This window comes from Miniopterus natalensis, chromosome 1 (assembly GCF_054644295.1).
Source record: "Miniopterus natalensis isolate mMinNat1 chromosome 1, mMinNat1.hap1, whole genome shotgun sequence".
Classification (NCBI taxonomy): domain Eukaryota; kingdom Metazoa; phylum Chordata; class Mammalia; order Chiroptera; family Miniopteridae; genus Miniopterus; species Miniopterus natalensis.
The window spans coordinates 131,930,693-131,951,827 of record NC_142081.1 but is presented as its reverse complement, the minus strand read 5'-3'; positions in this window follow the sequence as shown (position 1 = coordinate 131,951,827).

Below are 21,135 nucleotides of genomic sequence, written 5' to 3'. Positions count from 1 at the left end.
CAGAAACACAGACACACACACACACACACACATACACACAGGCATAAACACAGATATACACAGGCACACACATAGAAACCCACAGATACAACACACAGACACACACACAGAAACAGACACACACCAAGACACAAACACACAGCAACACAGACACACACACACAAACTCTGTAATGACAGGTGCTATTCCACTCCAGTTTATGTAACACTAATAACTTAGTACTTTCTTCAACACAGTAGCCCATTTTATGTTCAAAAGTGAAAGGAAAAAATTGGTATCTAGTTCACTGCTTTTGAAATCCCAGTCTCTTTTCACTTGAGTCTTAATTACATTGCTTCCTCTGCTCTCCCTTTTCCTTCTAGTGAAGTTTTCTCTCATGTTTAGGTGTAACCACAATTTGGATCTTGCCTCTGTTGCCTGACCTTTTAGTGTGTTACCTTGTTGGCTCCCAGATGGAGCAAATGAATGATGGCCTAGGATAGGTGACACCATCAACTCTTTTAGGGCCATTTTCAAGGAGACTTTCCAGAGATCAACCATAAGTGATCTCAGTTTGTCTGCAGATCAACATTAGCTAAGTATTAGTTCCAACAATGAAATAAATTTGGGAGCCAGGGATAGAAATGTGTTTGATATTTCCAACTAATTAATAGGGACACACACATTTCTCTAGCATCTATAAGGGTCTTTAGGTACAAAGATAATAGTCTGCATCCCTCCTTTGAGGAGCTTAATAATTAGACAGAAAGACACATAAATATTTTTAAATGGCATGAATCTTTTTAAAAAATGTCTTATATTTGGTGCAGAGACAGCATTTAGAAAAGTTTCAAAACATTTTATGCAATTGATTCTGAATCCAAAAAGATTTGATGGGGAAATATAATGATTCTTACTTTATCAGGTGAAGTATGTAGCATTTGCAAGCAGAACATATCCCAATTAAAACACAATTCTTTACGGGTCCTACATACTCTAAGAGCTAAAATCTTTATTTAGCCATCATGTAGAATCTAAATTTTTATCACTATATTCAGTCATTAGAGACACTTTTAAACTTGAGAATTTTTTAAGCTAATAAAAATTGGCCATGTTTGTGTGTGTATTTGTGTGTATATGTTATAGTATATAACATACAGTATATGTTATATACTATATATATTATATATTTTTTTATGTATAATATACTATAGTAAAATATATATTGGATCCTGGCATTAACTTTTCAAGAAAACTTCTGGTACTTCTTAAATTGTGTGGACAACAGAATAGTAGTCTCTATTGTGGTACAATTTGAAATTTTTTTTCCTGCCCCAGGTCATCTATCCTGAAATATGCACTCATTCATCAAATACTACTGAGTACCTACTGGTGTTGTCTTTATTCAAAAAATTTCTGAAAAAACTAGTGAAAAAAATAGACAAAAATGTCTTCCCTCATAGAGCTCATGTTGTATACAATTAGCTATAAACATAAACTGATGAATAAAATTTATCATATGCTAGATAGTGATAAGAAAAAAAAATAGCAGGGTAAGAGATATCTGGAATGTTGGTTATTGAGAGACTGGGTTGCAATTTTGAATAAAATATTCATGTTAGACCTCATAATTGAAGATATGCTTTGTAAAATCTGGAAAGAGGTGAATTGATGAGCTTTACATGTAGAGAATGAACATTTTGCAGCAGAGGGAATAGTCATTGACCCTAATACAGGAGCATGCCTGGAACAGCATCAGGAAACTCAAGGAGCAGTGTGGAGAGGGACCAGAGTGAACAAAGGAAGGGCAAGTATGAGATAAAGCCAGAAAAGTGAAGGGAGTCCAACCATTTATGGACACTGTAAGAGACTGAGTTTTTCCTCAGAATGAGGTACAAGTCATTTGAAGGTTGGGAATCCCATGACTTGACTTTCAAGAGATCCATCTTGTTACTGTGTTAAGATGGAAATGTTGGGGCCAAGGCTAAAGCTGGGAGACCACATAACGTGATTCACATAGAAGGCAGTGGAATCTTGAATAAGAGCAAAGACATTCAGAACATGAGAAGTGGTCTAGTTCTGAACACACTTTGAAGGAAAAGACAATAAAATTTTCCAACAGTTTGGATTATGTGAAAGTGAGAAAAAGGAAATAAGAATAACAACAGGGTTTTTAACCTACAATGGGAAGACTAGAACAGAGTTTTCATCAATGAAGAGTGTGTGGTGAGGTCTACAGAAGGAGCAGGTGGAAGGGAGAGATCAGAAGTTCAGTTGTGAATATGTCGAGTGTCTATTAAAATCCAGGTGGAAAGACGATCAGAATGTTGGATGTATAAGTCCAGCTTCAGGAAAGAGGTCTAAGCTAGAGATAAATTATAAGAGTCTCTGATGTGTGAATGTTCTTCAAAGCATGAGACTGGATAAGATCTTGAAGGGAGAAGGTATAGATGGAAAGAGGAGAGGAAGGTCTACAAAAGAAGGCTGAGAAGAGGAGATCAATGAGCTTGTGAGAAATGCCAGGACTGGATGGTGCCCTAGGAGCTCAGTAAGAGAAAGGTTTTGGGTAGGAAGGGGTGAGCAACACTTTTAAATGAAGACTGATAAATGCCCATTGTATTTCACAGTTAGGAGATGAGGGTGGCCTGGACAAGAGCAGTTTGGTGAAGTGCGGGTTGGGGAGAGATGAAAGCCTGGTTGGAATAGGGTCAACAAAGAATAGAATGAGAGGAATTGGACACGAAAGGTGAGGGCAGTTCTGTTAAGGAATTCTGCTGCAAAGGAGAGCCTCATTCAAGGGTGGTAGGAAAAGCAGAGAAAAAAGTAAGAGGGCCTGTGATTTTCTAGATAGAATAAATCAGAGCATGATTGCATGTTGGTGGGAATGACTGTGTAGAGAGAGAAAACACAATGATGTGAGAGGGAAAACAAAGAATTCCTTCAGCCATAGCCTTGAATAGGCAACAGGGGGTGATTGACCTAGGGCAGGAGCACAGATCATTTGTCCGTAATAACAGATAAGAACTAGAATGTGTGGCTACAGGCCCTGCGAGGTGGGTGGTTATGAAGGTGTGGAAGTCTGCTTTTGAATTCTTGAATTATCTCAGTCAAGCAGAAAACACAACCATCAGATGAGAATCAGAATGGGGCCAGAAGATGGTAAAGATTTGAGTGGAGGGGGAGGGGGAAACTGGAAATCAACATGTATGGGAAGAGACTAGACGAGGTAAATTCAGTGTGTTATCATGATATTACAACATTGGCCAGGCAGACTTCAGGGTGCATTGTGTTTGTGAGAGTGAGTTAAAAATGACACCACTCAGTGTGCTTGTGTTTTTCTCTGTGTTACAGACACAGGTGGAGCTGTATTTTGCGTTGTCATGGCTTTCCCAAATGAGTATCTGAAAACATGTGAGGAACACAGGAAGGGAGGGTTTAGACAGGCTGGGATCACTAGGCATGTAAATTCTTTTAATAAGAGAGTGGCTGAAATAAACAAAAAGCCATCATGGAAGAAAGAGATCATGAAGGTAGAACACAGAGGAACAAATATACCTCCTGGGCTTTTGAGTATAAAAGCATCTACTTAATGCCTTAGGAATGACTGAAGAGATTACATCACCACCCATAACAGGAAACACTGAAAGGGGAAGATTCAACATCACAATCCCAAAATTCCCCTGATGATCTTGCCGCAGGCAGTTTCTCAGTGGGCAGCCTCCTCTCCTCCTCAGGTCCTGGCTACTATCTTGCTCAGGAACCAGTTTGGCTGAAACATCCTCATTCTACTGTTCTACACTATCCCACTCCCTATATTTAGCCCCCAGGGGAAGCCTGGGTAACATTATTTTGCAGAGCAATATGGCCCTTGTTTCTCCGAAGATGCCTACATGACCTATTACAGGAAACCTGCCTCTCTTTACCAGACAGACCAATTGAGGTATTTTCCTCAGGCCTGTGAATGCAAACCCAAGGCACAGTTTGTGAAATAACCATTTCCCTTTCTCATTACAGTATCATTTACAAGTATCTACCATGTTGTAATTAATTGTTCAATTGTCCATTTTTCACACTAAAAAGCAAGGTCCTTGAAGTCAGGCACTGGGGTTTATTCACTATTGTTTCCCTGAAAAAAAAAACACGAAAAAAAAACATTTTGACTGTATCTCATGTAGTTCATAAAAATTAATTCTAGATGGGTTACAGATCTGAAAGTGAAAGGAAAACAATAAAACCTTTGAAAGAAAATATGGGAATATATTCATGGCTTTGGTGTGAGTAAAGAGTTCATAAAAAAGCCCTCATCAGTGTGGTTCAGTTAGTTGGTCATCATCTGGTGTATCAAAAGGTTGCTGTTTCAATTCCCAGTTGGGGCACATGCCGGAGTTGTGGGCTCCATCCCTGGTAAGGGGATTGCAGGAGGCAGCTGATCAATGTTGCACTCTCACATGGATGTTTCTCTCTCCGTCTCCCTTTCTCTCTCTCCAAAAATATGATTAAAAATATTTTTAAAAAGAGTTCAGAAAATAAAAAGCATTGAGTATACAGGAAAAATTAATAAAGTGACCTTTATTATAATTAAGAAACTTTCATCAAAACAGAGTGAAAGAGCAAGCCATAGACTGGAAGAAAAGATTTGCAATTCATATAGCACCAAGGACTTATGTCTAGGATATATAAAGAAGTTTTACAAATCAATAAAAAAGACAGAAAATCCCATTGAAATATAGCCTAAAGAACTGAACAGCCACTTCAGAAAAGAGGCTATAAAAACAATCAATAAACATATGAAAAAGTGCCCACCTTATTAGTTACAAGGAAATGCAACTTAAAATCAAATGCATCAATCAACCAAAATTGCTACAGTGCAGATTGACCAGCAAAGGTGAGAAGAAGGAACAGCTTGAACTCTGCCACTGCTGTGGAAATATGCACATGTGTAATGCTCATGGTTCTGTTGGCTGGGGCAAGAACAGCAGGTGTTAGACTGGTGGGGTCATACCAGACCTTGGTTCAGCAACCTCTATTTGCATTCTGGCTAGAAAAGAATTCAGAGCCAAGACTCAAAGTATAAGAAAACGTTTATTTAAAAAGTCACAGAGGTAGAAGAAATGAGTGGTAAAATAAATGGGCTCAGGAGGTAACCTGTCTGGAGGGTGGGGGAAAGAGGAAGGGAAAGGCCGGATATACTCCCTGGAGGGAGAGTGTGCTGGGTCCCCCTGCCTAAGTGCTTTTAAGGGTGGGGACTTGGGGGGAGGTCTCAGGGAGGATCTCAATAGAATATTCATCAGCTTTCCAGGTGTGTCCTTTCAGAGTTGGTACCAGGGTGTGATTATCCCACGCAGCTGGTCCTGAGGTCCACCAACGTGTCACTTGTCTGGTTTTGCTGCTTTTCTGAGCCTGGAGCAGAAATACAACTGAGGCCCAGATATTATCTCTAGGGAGGAAAGGTCAGGGGGTCTAAAGCACAGGACAAGCATATGCTATGGGAGGAAAGGCTACCCTGAGGACAAGGTCCTTGTTTTCCCAGTTTTGCCTGTTGCTATGCACCAGTAAGATTCTGTACCTGGCCTATTGTTCTTGCTCTGCTCAAGTCTATCTAACTACCTATACAATTCCATTGTAAAATGAGCATACACATTCAGTGTCACCCAGCAATTCTACTCCTAGGAATATATTCAACCAAAATGAGGACAAATGTTCACCAAAATGTATGTACAAGAAACTTTACAGTGGCACTCTTCCTGACAACTCCAAGTGCCAAACAGCCAGTGCATTTAAAGAGTAGAAGGAGCCTGCCTGGTGTGGCTCAGTGGTTGAGCCTTGACCCATGAACCAGGAGGTCAGAGTTTGATTCCTGGTCAGGGCACACACTGGGTTTTGAGCTCGATCCCTAGTGGTGGTGTGCAGGAGGAAGCAAATCAATGACTCTCTATCATCATTAGTGTTTCTATCTCTCCCTCCCTCTCCCTTCCTCTCTCCGAAATCAATAAAAACATAATTTTTTAATTTACCTTTATTGTTCAAAATATTACAAATGTGCCTTTTCTCCCCCATTGATCCCCTCCATCCTAAGCCCCTGCCCAGACTTTCACACTATTGTCTGTGTCCATATATGCATAAAAGTTCTTAGATTAATCTCTCCCCAACCACCCACCCACTCCTGCCTTCCCTCTTAGATTTGTCAGTCTGTTCCATGCTTCTCTGGTTCTATTTTGTTCATCTGTTTATTTTGTTCATTAGATTTCACATATGAATAAGATCGTGCGTTACTTGTCTTTCTCTGACTGGCTTATTTTGCTTAGCATAATACTCTCCAGGTCCCACTGTGCTGTCTCAAGGGGTAAGAGATCCTTCATTTTTATAGCTGCATAGTATTCCATGGTATAAATGTTTGAGAAGATGCTTGATATGATTTCCAAGTCAGTGGAGTTGTTAAAGTCCCCTATTGTGACTGTATTGCTGCCCATCTCTCCTTTAAAGTCCTCCAGATTTTTTTTTTTTTTCCAGCCTGTGTGACTCCTTTGTTCTAAGGTGGATCTCTTGTAGACGGCATATATTTGGGTCATGTTTTCTTATCCTTTGAGCTACCCTATGTCCTTTGATTGATGCATTTAATCCATTTATATATAAGGTTATTATTGTTAGGTACTTATCTATTGCCATTTTATTTCTTTATGCCTGTTTCTCCTCTCTACTTCAACTTCTTATTGCAGCTGTCCCTTTAACATTTCTTGCAATGCTGGTTTGGTGGTGATGAACTCCTTTAGCCTTTTTTTTGCCTGGGAAGCTCTTTATGTCACCATCTATTTGGAATAATAGCCTTGCTGGATAGAACATTCTTAGTTTCAGATTCTTGTTTTGCATTACTTTGAATACTTCATGCCATCCCCTTCTGGCCTGTAGAGTTTCTGATGAGAAATCAGCTGACAGACTATGGGAGCCCCTTTGTAGGTAACAGATTGCTTTTCTCTTGCTGCCTTTAATATTCTCTCTTTGTCTTGAATTTTTGGCATTTGAATTATGATGTGTCTGGGCGTGGGCCTCTTTGGATTCTTCTTGCTTGGGACTCTGTGCTGCCTGAACTTGTGTGACTTTTTCCTTCCAGGTTAAGGAAGTTTTCTGCCATTATTTCTTCAAATAAATTCTCTATTCCTTGGTTACTTTCTACATCTTCTGACATTCCTATGATGTGGGTATTGTTATGTTTCATGTTGTTCCACAGCTCCCTTAACTGTCCTGTTTTTTAATTGTTTTTCCTTTTTGGTTTTCTTTTTGGTACTCTGTCTTCTAATTCACTGATCTGATCCTCAGCTTCCTCTAATTTGATGTCTATTTCTTCCAATGTATTTTTTATTTCTACTATATCATTCTTATTTTCCTTTATAGTTTCCATTTCCATTTTTCATGTTATTGAGCATCTTTATGATCAGTTTTCTGAACCCTATATCTGATAGATTGCTTATCTCCATTTCATTTAGCTCTTCTGTAGAATTATTTTGTTCTTTCATTTGGGGTTTGTTTTTTTGTCTCCCCATTTTGGCTGCCTGTTTGGATTTGTTTCTATGTATTAGGTAGATCTGCTAGGACTCCCATTCTTTTGGAGGGTTCTCATGCAGGCCAATGTTGGATGCTGTTTGTGACTGGCCTTGAGTATCCTGTTTGAAGTTTTTCACACCCCATAGCTTGTGGTTCCCTCTGTTGGGGCTGGGTGCATTTGGACAGACCAAGACACACACCAGGATCTGGTTTTCCAAGCTCTAGGTCCAGAAGCAAATCAGGAAAAGACTCAAAGCACCCAGAGGATGTCATTCCATCTCTTAGTGAGCATCAGGCTGTAGAAACTCCCCAGGGTGTGACAAGAGGTTTTTCAGTAGGGTGGGTAATTGCTTCCACCCAAGGCAAAAGCTGCTTGGAAGGTAAATGTCTGCCTAAGAAAGATATCCTCTGCCATATAGGGTAATGACCCAGCGCAGGAGTCCAGATGACTGCCCTGTGAGCTCTATTCCCCCAGCCAGCATTCTTAGATTCTCCTCACAATGCTCTAGTACACTCTGCCCTCTCTCTGCCAGAGCCCAAGGTGAGTGGCTGCACACAAAACTTTCTGTGTTGGCTCTTTAAGAGGGTGTCTACATTTCCAGCCATCTCTTCCTGGCAGACAGAAACCCTGCTGCTTTTCACAGTCAGATGGTTATGTGGGCATCTTTCTCATTTCTGGTGCTCTGGGTTGGGAAGCCCAGCTTGAGGTTTAGACCCCAGAGTTCTCAGTGGGAACTTCCCACAGCTCAGATATCCCTCCAGACTTCCAGCTACTGCCTGTGGGAGCCCTGCCAGCCCTCTTGTGCCTCCACACTGCCTACCAGTCTCTATGCAGTTTCTACTTTTCACCCTTGGTCTTCAATTGCAGTTGATTATTCAAGATGGTTTTTCTATATTTTGGTTGTAATTCCAGTTTGGTTCTGGGAGTGTCAGCGTAGCTTCTACTCAATCCACAGCCATCATGGAAAACCAAGAAAATGTATTTTTAAAAAATAAAAATACAGACTAGAAAAAATAGATAAATTATGGCATAGTAAAAAAATGGGATATCTTCCTAACAATTTAAAAATGCTCACCTCATGTATTAAAATCAGGGTAGTGGATGCCTTTGGTGAGGGCAGTGGCTAGGGGGCATGGGAGGATCTGGAGTATTAGTAGAATTTTATTTCCTAATCTGGGTGGTGTTGACACAGATGCTTTTTCTTTTGTGCGAATCCTTTAGTATGAACATTTCAATTGTGCATATTCTTATGATTTGTGCACTTTTCACTATGTGAGTTGTACTACAATAAAGTTTCTTAAATTTATTTTGTTATGTTTAATAGTAATCAGAATTCTGGAATTATTTTCTAAATAAAGAATTAACAATTCCATGAGCAATTGAGTTGGATGTTAGGAACTTGGTGAATTCTGCATGTAAACAAGAGTATCTCACACGTTCTCCAACACTATAAAGGGATGGAGTGAGGTTTCCAGTGTGATTAGATGTACCAGTCTGAATATTTCTGCAATGTTAAAGCTCCATTTCTTAATGAGGCATTGTATGACTTCCCTGTACTCCTTCCATGACTGTTATAAATGATGACATTAAAAGACTATTACATTAGATTCTACATAGACACTTCTCCAAAGAGAACATATAGACGGCCAATAGACATATGAAAAGATGCTCAACATCACTAATCATCAGAGAAATGAAAATTAAAACCACAGTGAGATATTACCTCACACTTGTCAGAAAGACTATCAATAAATCAGCAAACAACAAGTGTTGCCAAAGTTGTGGAAGAAAGGGAACCCTCATGGATTGTTGGTGAGAATGCAGATTGGTGCAGGCACTGTGGAAAGCAATATAGAGTTACCTCAAAAAATTAAAAATGGAACTGCCTTATGGTCCAATGATTCCATTTTGGGGGATATATCTGAAGAAACCTGAAACACTAATTTGAAAGAATATATGCACCCCTATGTCCATTGCAGCATTATTAACTATAGCCAAGATTTGAAAACAGTCCAAATGACCATCAGTAGGTAAATGGATAAAAATGTTGTGGTAAATCTACACAATGGAATACTACTTGGCTTTAAAAAAGAAGGAAACCTTACTCTTTGCTACAGCATAGATGGATCTGGAGGGCATTATGCCAAGTCAAATAAGCCAGTCAGAGAAAGACCATATGATTTCACTTATAAACTAACAAATAAAATAGAAACATATTCATAGACAGAGAACAGACTGACAGCTGCTGGGGTATGGGAGAAAAAGTAAAAAGATTAAGCAAAAAACACCTCAAAAAAGCAAAACTCAAAGACACAGACAACAGCATGGTGATTACCAGAGGAGAAAGAGGGTAGGTGAGGTAGAAAGGGTTATAGCGTAAATGGTAATGGAAGGAGACTTAACTTGAGGTGGTATAACACACAATACAATGTATAGATGATATATTATAGAATTGTACACCTGAAACCTATATCATTTTATTAACTGATGTTACTTCAATAATGTCAATAAAAATAAATTTTAAAAAAAGACTATTGCAATAGTGAAGTTCTAATATCCAGGTCTGGTTGTGAGTTACAATGGGTCCTTGGTCTTATAATATTTACTAGTCACCGCACACCTTAGTCATTAATTTGTCAAGCACTCAGAGATATCTCAACTATGAAAAGTGCTATGTGAGCCAAAATTCTCTTCTCTATTAATCATATTTGATTAATATCATTAAATAATTTTAATGCAGGTACATGGATTAAAACTATTCTAGAGCTTTCCTGACATAAACAATGACAAATTACATGCAAGTTTAAGTTTGCACAAGTGATTAATCTGCTATTCGGCAGTTGAAATTAATTATTACCTCATATTTGTATGACTGGTTCAGATATATCCAACCATTAACACACTGCCATTTGCTCAAAATCATTTTTAAATCTTATATTATATAGTTAATGTACATCAAGGATGTAGGACAAGAGAGAATCAGATCAGAACTCTAATTTTACATGAATTAGATTCAGAGCTAGCTGGTTAATTCTTTTTTTGATTACTAGGTTATTAAAGTGTTTTATTTGTTCTGTCATCACAAAAACTTAATAAGAGAGTATCATTCTTATAATTAAGTGGACCAGTATGTATTTTCCCAAATGTTAGAGTGATTTACTTATGCAAATATATTTGGATGTTCCCATCTTCTCTTATAAGCTCTCTTACAGGAGTGAATAGAGGAGGCTTCTAGGTCACATACACTTAGAAAAGTCCAAGGACCAGAGGCATGGTCTGTCTCCTTCTGGCTGAGAGGGTTCACCTGGACTATTTCAGACAGAGGGATATTTATCTTGCTATCCAGGGAAAGAGGTTTTATAACTTGCATGTAATTTGTTATGTTTAGTCAGGCTTCTTTGTTTGAAAATATGAGTGCATGATACAAATACCTTCAATCATAGCCAGTGAAATAAGAATTTCCATTTATTAGGTGCATATTTGGTTCTGAGCAGAGTTGTGGTTGGGGAGAGAGTATATGGACTCCTGGGTCACCCTGCATCTATACAGGGGATGGTTATTAGTGAACCCCTATGTCATAGAAACCAATGGAGCTCAGTCCCTAGTTAGTTCTAATAAACTGCTGAAAGTGGGGAGCATAACTGCAAAGGCCACCTGGATTTGTCTCTTCTCACTTAGGTTTTCTTCTAAAACTCATGTTATCTCATTGCTTTAATTCAAGTATTCATCACTTGGAATTTATTTTTATGTGAAGCAAAATCATGTTCCCATTTTATTTTTTCTAGCTATGTAGCTATTTTTTTGCCAGCTCCATTTACTAAAGAGTGTATCCTTTTTACACTAAATAGAAATACTATCCATATTATATATTAACCTTTCATATTTTTATTTATCAATTTGAATATCTCTATGCTAATGAGATATTAATTTTATTTTAATGGTTTATGTTGTTGTTTCTGATAACTAGTAAGTCAAATCACTCCCTTCCTAGTTTTCATACTCAAAATAATTCTTGGCTTTTTTTGTTTGATGTTTATTTTCTCATAAATTTTATAGTCATGTAATTCAAATAGAATTTGATATAACAATTAAGGTTGTAGTCCTGCTGGGTGGCTCCGTTAGTTGGAGCATCATTCCATACACTAAAAGGTTGCTGGTTCGATTCTGGTCAGGACATATATGTAGGGTACAGTTTTGATCCCTGGTCAGTCATGTAAGGAAGGCAACTAATTGATATTTTTCTCTCTCTCCCTTCCTCCTAAAAATCAATAAAAACATATTCTTGGGTGAGGATTAAAAAAATTATATATTACATTTGAAAATTCAACATTTTATATAGGAAAGACTTCAAATTCCAGAATATTGTATGTCTTTCCATTTTTTCACATAATAAATTATATTATTTAATAAGATATTATATTTCTCTTAATATTGGCTCTGTCTCCTTGTTAATTTATGCCTAATATCTCATGTTTTTCTCATTATTGTGAAAATCTTTAAAAATTTCTTCCTAGGTTCTCTATTAAACTAGAAAAAACTAATGACTTTTATATATTTCTATCTACTCACTTACCAAATTGTTCTCTTAATTCCAATTGTTTAGAGTCTTTTGAATTTTCTAGTTATAAAATCATATTAAAAAGGAGATATTTTTATCTTTTAAAAACTTCACACTACTTTTAAACTCTTTAATTGCAATGACTAGATCCTTGAGGAAGGTATTTATTATAATAGCAATAGTAAGGGTACATGTCTAGTTTCTAATTTTAATTAAAATAGATTTTACATTTTACCATTTAGAATAATAATTTCACTTGTTTTGTGGAAATAGTCATTGTTTTGTTTTATTTAAGCAATTCAAAACCACTTTTTTTAACTTAAAGTTTTAAAAAGAAATGGTGGAAGAGAACTTTTATTAAACACCTTTTTAACATTTTATATTAATTGTCCCTTGTGAGTTTGCATAATGAACCTTAGATGACCTGACGGTGATTCATCTTTCTGGCTACTCCACGTCCATACTCAGCCAGCTGGATGTGGGTGCAGGAAAATAAGCACACTGGAGGTAAATTAACACCTTCCTTTCCCCACAAGCTCCTCCCCCATTCCCACACCTAGTTGAGGGCATCTCTTTCTTTCTCTCTGAAGAAAGGGAAGCAATCTAGAGAGGTTGTCCACAGACTCCCCAGACATGCACACCCACACTCCCGCTCACACGCACACACATGACCTACTAACCTCACCACAGTCTCTCCTGTCACTCTTAGCCAAGCTGCCTCCCCTCTAACTTGTGTATTAGATCCTTTTGCTCCACCCTGTTCAGGGACATAGCTCCAGGAATGCTCCTTCTTTTTTTCTGATTAATTAGTCTCCCTCATCAATATGCAATCATGTTCTAATTTCTCTAATCATTTCTTTAAAAAACTTCTCCTCATTCCATGTTTCTGTCCCATTATTGCCTCATTTTCTCCCTTCCTTACAGTAATAATCCTCTAGGTTGTCTGTATTTCCTTTCTTCACTTCATGTCTCCCTCCAATTGGGTTTCTGACCTCCAGCGCTCCACTGAAACAGCTCTGAACCTTGGAATGCTTCCTTGCACTCCCCCTTTATCCATTTAAACTGTCTTAAAAATCTCATTCAGTGTTACAGCTTTAATAAAAAGTACAGCTCAAGACTCCGAAACTTTTATTTACAACCAGAAACTCTCCCTGCCAACTCAAGTCTCATGTATCCAACCTTCTACCTGATACCACGTGGATGTCTAATAGGCATCTCAAACTTGAAGTCTTCAAAACTTAACTTGTGACCTCTCCCCACCATCACCCCCTGTTGATCCCAGTTTTTCAAGTTCATTTTATGGTTTTTTTTTTTTTTTGTAGGCTTCACAATCCACAATACTTGGAGCCATCTTATCCTTTCCCCTGCCCTCCACCCCCCTCCCCTGACATCAAAAATTCAATCCATCAAACATTCTTCTGATCCTATCTTAAAAATATATCCAGGGTCACATGATTTCTCATTATGTTTGCTGTTATGGCACCATGAACTCTTGCCTGGGTTCTTGCAAAAGCTTCCTCCTTGGCCTTCTGACTTCAAGCTTTGCCCTCCTTCAATTCAATGTGAGTGCAGCAGCCAGTGATGTTGCTAAAAGGGAGGTCAGAAGATGCCTGCTCTGTGTTGAAAGCCCTCCAGTGACTTTAAAGACATTCGTCATTGCCTGTGAAGCCATACAGGGCCTGGGTCCCATTACCTCCTGACAACATCTTTGGTACTCTCTTCTGGGTTTACTGTCATCCAGGTACATCTCTATGCTGTTCCTCAGGATTTTGCACCAGCTTTTCCCTCTGCCTGGAACGGTCTCTCCTCAACCCCTCTGAGATGATGCTCTCATTTGTTTCTAGTCTTTACTAATAATCTGAGAGATGCCTTCTCTGACAAATCCAAATATATCTCCTTTAATCGCCAGTTCTTCCCAACAAACTTTTCAGTCTACATTCTTTGTGTGATTTTTCTCCATTTCACTTATCACCACCTAACACATTAAGGATATATATCTATTTATTTTGTTTGTTGTTATGGAACATATTAGGTGCTCAGCCAAAAATTGTTTAATAAATAGGAAAAACAATGCTGAAATATAATCTCTAATATTTTAATAATGTTTCATCTGTATTTATAAATCAGATTCATTTACATTTTTCCTTGATTGTCCTATCTTTACTGGATCTTTAAAAGAGTTATGTTGCCTTTGTGAAGTGAATTGGGGAGGCCTTTCATCTTTTTTCTAAGGCCTGGAATAATTTAACTTTGAAAAGCCCTCTTTCTTTAAGGTTATATAAAATTCATGTTACATAAACCTCAGCTGGGAGTCCATCTGTTCTCAGTGCCTTTTTCAATGGCAGATCTTTAAGTGTCTTTTTCTAAACTCTCTTATGGTAACTGATGTATTTAAGTTTTCCCTTCCTTTCTTCTCAAGTGAATTTTGGCAATACACATTTTGCTGGGAAAGCATCCATTTCCTCTAAATTTTAAAATGTCTTGTCAGAAAGTTTCATATATATATTTATGACTGCTTTAATCATTTCTATATCTATGGTTCGTTCTTGTTTCTCTTCCCTAATTTGGTGCACTTCTGCCTTCTCTCCTTTTCCTTTAAAGAAACTCATGAGGCATTAATATAATTCAAATCCACTTAAATTAGATTTGAATTTTTAAAATTTTGCTACATTTTTCATTAATTTTAGCTTTTGTTGCAAATTTTCATTTCCTACTTGCTTTTTGTTTAAAATATTTTCTATATGCTTAGATGAGCACAACCTCTATTTTTTTACTTTCTTTGAAAATAATGACAGTGTTTCATATCAATTTTTCCCTCTTCTTAGGATTGTTTTCACTTTGTCTCAGATGGCTGAAGAGAGTTCTTCTTCAATACTTTTTACATAATTGTTATTCTCCTTTGGATTTTCTCTTTGATCCAAGAGTTATCTGTCTAGGAATGTACTCCTCAATTCCCAAGGGACTCTGATTTTTGGCCCCTTTATATTATTAATTATTTCTAATTCCATTAGTTCATGTTCACAGAATGAATTAAGTAAAACTTTTATTTAAAAAAAAAAATGTACTCAAGCATTTCTTTTGGCCAAGAAAGTGACTGATCTTGTAAATTTTCCATGAGCATGTGAATAAAAATGATTCTCTATTCAAGGACAGTAAAATTCAGTGTATACCAATAAATAACACTTATTGATTTATTATTTAATTTTAAATTATATGTATTTATTTTATTATTTACTTCTTTTATGGAATACTTGTCTCTGTCTTTGAAATATGTCCAAATCATAGAGGCAGATTAAAATAGCTCACTGAATTTATAATAACACTTTAGATTTTGCTTTCTTCTTAAGCCTGTATACTTTGAGACACATGCCCTTCTGCTTTTTGCTTTGTGCTATTAATTTTAAAGTTGACATTCTCCCCAATTGCCATTCTAGCTTTCATTTTTGTTTGCCTTTGTACAATATTAGCTTTCTGTCCACCTTGAGCTCTATTATGATGTATTTACTATTTGGTGTTGGTTCTTCCCCAAGATGGAGAGTAAACCTGATATATTTCCCCAGTGACTGCATACTCATGTCACCCTCTTCTATTTGGAGAAGTGATTTACATTTCTAGTGCATTATCTCAAAATTCGAATCCAATATCTTCTAAAGAAGTCCCTTTGATCTGTGGACTTAGAATGTTTAAGTATCTTCTCATATTTATTTCTCCACTTGCTTCTTTATTTCTCAAAACTTGTAATTTTTTTTTTTTTCTTTATCTGGGATATACCTCAGAAATGTGAACCCATGCAGGGGTCCATTAATTTTCTTTCTTTTCCTTCTAGGGTTTCTGTTATTCTCATAGTTTTCTCTTGGGCTTACATTTCTGGTCTCGTATCTTCTGTCCATGATCTCCAACTTTACAATTTTTCTCTATGCTTAGATATATTTCTTAGACTTGGTTTTCCAGGTTTTTTATCTGGTATTCAACGACAACCATCTGTTTCAACTCATCTGAAAAATATTTTAGATTTAGCACTGGAGAATCTTTTTTGTGCAGCTCTTGGATCTTTTCTTGTAGCCATCATCTGTGGCTCTATTTCATAAAGAGGGCACAGTCTTTGTTGTGACGATTCTTCCTTTCTCAGACTGTGGAGACCCTCTAAAATGTGATATTTCACTTTTCTTATTCACTGCATCTCAGATCTGGTATTTGGAGCACCCCAAATGTTGGTAGTGCTCACACCGGAGAAAGGCAAAATGACCCATCCTTCCAGGGGCCACTAGTGCAGGAGCAGGCAGTCTGTAAGCCACCTCTTGGGACATCTGGATGAGACTTCCTTCCTACTCACCTGTCCTAATGTCCCTGACATTCAGGAATAGCTGTATCTTCACCCTTAGGAGGCTAGTGTGACTAGGCAAGCTCTCACTGACCTCCTTCCCAGGGGCCTCTGTATCAATCCCAGGACTCACTACTCTATGTTCTTGATTAGTGAGGTCTCAGTGTTGATGACATCCACATTATTGACCAACCTACAGAGGAGAGAACTCATGCCAATTTCTGTGCAAGTTTCCCACAGAGCCTAAGGCCTCACCAGACCTTATTCAGAGGAGGCAGGCCCTGCTGCCTTTCAACTCGGGAGAGCAGGCCCATGAAGTCACAGAAGTAATGGAGGGGAAAGGAGGCATGTTTAGGTGCCTGGAATGCTCTCTTCACTGTCTTCCCTGATTGTCTCCTGTGAATGTCTTATGGATTATTTTAAAAATTATTACTCTACTCAGCCGGCATGGCTCAGCAGTCGAGCATCAACCAATGACCTAGGAGATCGCAGTTTGATTCCCGGTCAGGGCACAGGCCCGGGTTTCAGGCTTGATCCACAGTTGGGGACATGCAGGAGGCAGCTGATCAATTACTTTCTCTCATCATTGATATTTCTATCTCTCTCTCCCTCTCCCTTCCTCTCTCTGAAATCAATAAAGACATATTTAAAAATAAGAATTCAAAAAAAGTATTACTATTCTGTCCTCGATGGAAATAGTTTTTCATTGTCTTCATATACTTTCAAGACATTAAAACACTAGTTTAAATTAACCTTCAAACTTCTCAGTAGTTAAAAATGACCATCCATTTTATATTTTCACTCTTCACATATGTAGTTAAAAATTATTAGATGAAACTATGCATATAAAACAAAAAAAAATGCCTTCTAAACTAAATTCCTCTTCCGAACAAATTTCCAGCCAGCACCAGCCATCATTACATTTGGGTTCCTATCATGTGTGAACTGGGTGCTAACACATGGCGGTGCCCAGTGGACACACCACTCATTGCAGACCATTCCCATGCACGTCAAGATACAGCCCCAACTCAGAGGACTGTTTGTGATGCCCATGTGGGTAAACGAATGTGACTGAGCATCCACTATTTTCTAATATTATTTCTGCACGGTCCTAAGTCAGTGAGTTGTGTAAGATGAGGAACAGCTTCAGGGAATGAGATACTGGAAGAGAGCAGGCCCTCTGCTGGGTAGTTAATCAGACCCACCCTCTTCATAAGTTCTGAGAACACAAGGTGGGTGAGTCGGTTCAGTGTAACTGGTTTCAGGGCTCTGGACTGCAGCAGGAAGTCCTTTTCTTCAGGGGAGTAGCTGTTCTGGAAGTTTCTCTCTGGTTGCCAGAGCTGGGCCTTGGCTGTGCTGTTGCTGTTGGCGCTGGTGCAGCCTGTGAAAAGCTGCGAGCCTTAATATTTTTTCATCATCTTGGCTCTTTTCGGTAAAAAAATCTTTCCTCATTGTTGAAAACACACATGCAGAAACCAATCAACCTACCAATTTTAGTATAAAATATTTTCATCGTCTGGTTCTTCTATTTCTCAAGCATGTTAGGTAATGTTGCTTACGTTACCTTTTCTTTTTCTATAAATGTTATACTTAAACTGAATATATTTTAGTGTCTATATTTGCATTTTGGTTTTCTCTGTTAAAATTTCGCATTTTAGAGTTACAAGTGCATCACTTATAAATGAAGCAGACCTGCTGATCTGATTCCCCCCGATGGAGGCAGCATGGCACAGCACTAACGCGGGCCAATGGCCCCAGGGCAGTCACGGTCTGTTGATCTTACCGTTTTTCTCAGTTTCAGCTTTACTAGGTGACAACCAAGTCCCTAAATATTCTTTGAATATGTTGCTATTTTAATATTTCATACTTCTTCTCTAGGCCTTCGTCTAACAGCGATTTTCAACCAGTGTTTGGCAAGAAATTTTAAAACATACCTGACTATTTAGTGAGAGGTACAGGCCTCTTTGCCCTTAGATTGTCAAATAAAAAAATGACAAGAGCAACCACAACAGCTGTCCAGTGTGAATGAATCAAAATTATACCTATTTTTTTGTCAGATCTTCAGAAAAATACATTTTTTGGTGTCCCACAGAATTTTAGTAATTATGTGTGCCATGAGGTGAAAAAGGTTGAACATCGCTGGCTGGAACAAGAGAAGTGATGTGCCTCATGTAAGCGACAAGCTGAGGACACCAGGAGAGCTGAAACCTGCCCTCCTACTTGCCCTCACCTATTTCCTTTGTCTGTGTTGCTGCTTCATGCTGCCCAGTTTTCAGATGTAATTGAACAACAAAAATAAATAGTGTTCGGACACATTCTCTTTAAAATGATTGCCTTTCAGTGGAATAAACTAAGTGCTTTAATAGCTATAATTTCATAAAAATTAACTTTATTTGGGAAAATCCATGTTGCTTACTGTTGATCATATTCTGGTACCTGGACCAGCTGGGGAGAAACCCATGCGCGTCACCACGGACGCAGCAGAGCCCCTTTCCCCTTTCCCTGTGGGAACTGGTCTGAAAATAGAGAATTATAGCTGCCAAAGTGCGGAAAGAGGGCTCAGTGAGCTAAATAAAGGTGGAAACACTCATTAAGAGTGAACGCATGTGGAGCCCCTGAGGCTGGCGCCGAGCACGTCCCCGGCTCATCTGGAAGAGTACCAGCGCGCGCTCCGGCCCAGGACCGAGGCCCAGCGGCCGCGCCTCCTGCGCTGCGGGTGCGAGTCCCGGGCTGCCTTCCCAGAAGCCTTCGCGGGCAGCGCTGCCCCTGCGGGGCGTCTGCGGGCTGCGGGCGCTGCTCTTGACTCTCAGAAGCACGATCCTGGGACGCCTCTGGGTGGGATCATCGGGCTCCTAAGAGCGGCACCTCCAAGGCACAGAGGAAAACAAAAGCATTTAAGGAGAATTGCCCTGTAGCAAAAAGGGGCATTTTAAAAAGCTTATTTGAGTTTGCTTCGGTTTTGTTATTTTAATGTTTCATTATCTGGAATTTTCTTTTAATGGCAATCGCGTATTTTCTGAATACACTGGTGCATCCAGCCCTCACTTGATTGCAATTAGTTGACATTTCTGTCTTCCCAACCACAGCAGGCAGGATGGATGAAGTGGGAGCAACCAGGCTGGGATCATTTAGGGGCTTTGCAAGTGCTGGCTCACCGCTGCTGGTGCTTTTCTTAAGAAATGAGTAACCAAGAGGGTGGGCTACACGGTTGTTATCGGAGAATCAGGAGTTCAGTCTTTTAATAAAATATGGCAGAGGAGACATTCTATGGAGAAAATCTGAAACATGGATTAAAATATTCTGTTGGGAGCACCGTGAGCTTCTGAGCCAGAAATGATGGAAGGTAAAGAAATTGAAAGCACTCATATAGATAGATCATCAGCACACTTTGATGTGGGTAGCGACAGAAATGAAACAGTGGAGATAAACCTTAGGTGAATTCACCCCTGGCAGGAACAAAATCGTGTGCTGAAGATGAGAAGCTGCACTATTAACAGCAGGTCAGAGGAGGAGGAAAGGCCCTGCAAGCTCAGCATGCGAATGCAAAGGAAGGAGAGGGGAACATATGCTGTTAACTGCTTGGATGTTTTGCATGGTTTTATCCTGCATGCAGCATGCCTACAAAATATCAGCGTGATTTAATTTTGTGTTGAGGTAAACATTTTTAAACATGACTTTTTTTTTCTAACTGCAAAAGACACACATGTAGAAACTCTAATAAATGAAGATAATGAAAAAGAAAAAGTGTATCTGTTAACCATGCCTCCACTCAGAGACGTCTGTCCATCATATCAGACAAATTTCTGTATATTGTGCACACAGAAAGCAGGAGCAAGTCAGTGCAGAACAACTTTGAGGTTGTTTGTGGTAGAGTGCATTACAGTGGTTTCAGCTTGCCTGACATCAGGTCATTTTATACATAATCAGAGCTGACTCACTCCTGGGGGATTTGAATAAAACTCCAATGAAACTGGGGTCTTGGGTGAAATTCACATTTAAAAAATTAGCCATTTTAAAATATACAACCCAGTGGCAGTAAGGACACTCCCAATGCTATGCAACCACCGCTTACTTCTATCAAGTTCTAAAATATTTTCGTCTCTTCAAAACTAAACCTGTACCCAGGGCACAGGCACTCCCCACTCCACCTCTGTCCCAGCCCTTGGCAACCTCCGGCCTTCTCTCTGTCTCTAAGGATTTGCCTGTCCTGGATATGTCATATAAAAGGAATTGCATAATGTATGGAGTTTCATGTCTGTTTGACCTCATATTTCACGTTCTTTCTTCAACAATGACCTGTCCAGGACATTTTCTTGCTCACAAAGTTTTTTAAAAATGTATTGCTTTTAAAAAATAATTAATAGCTTTCAAACAATACTTATATAGGTTAAGAAATAAAGAATAATGGTACAAGCATTACCTGTGTTTCCAGGTCTTAGTTCAAGAACATGGCAGAGTGCACACATACACACAGGTCACCTTTGAACCTCTGAAACTCCTCTGAGCTACCCCATCTCACCCACACAACCTTCTCCTGAATGCTAATCTATTCACCTTTGTATCCCAAACCATGTATTATTTACTTCTGCATATTTGAAATTTGTGTAAATGGAATCATTCTGTGTTAGATTCATCGACATTGTGTGTGTCTCTACATTTCACTTCTTTCCACTGATGAATAATATCCCATTAAATGATTTTACCAGCATATCTTTAACCATTTGGTGATGCTGTGCA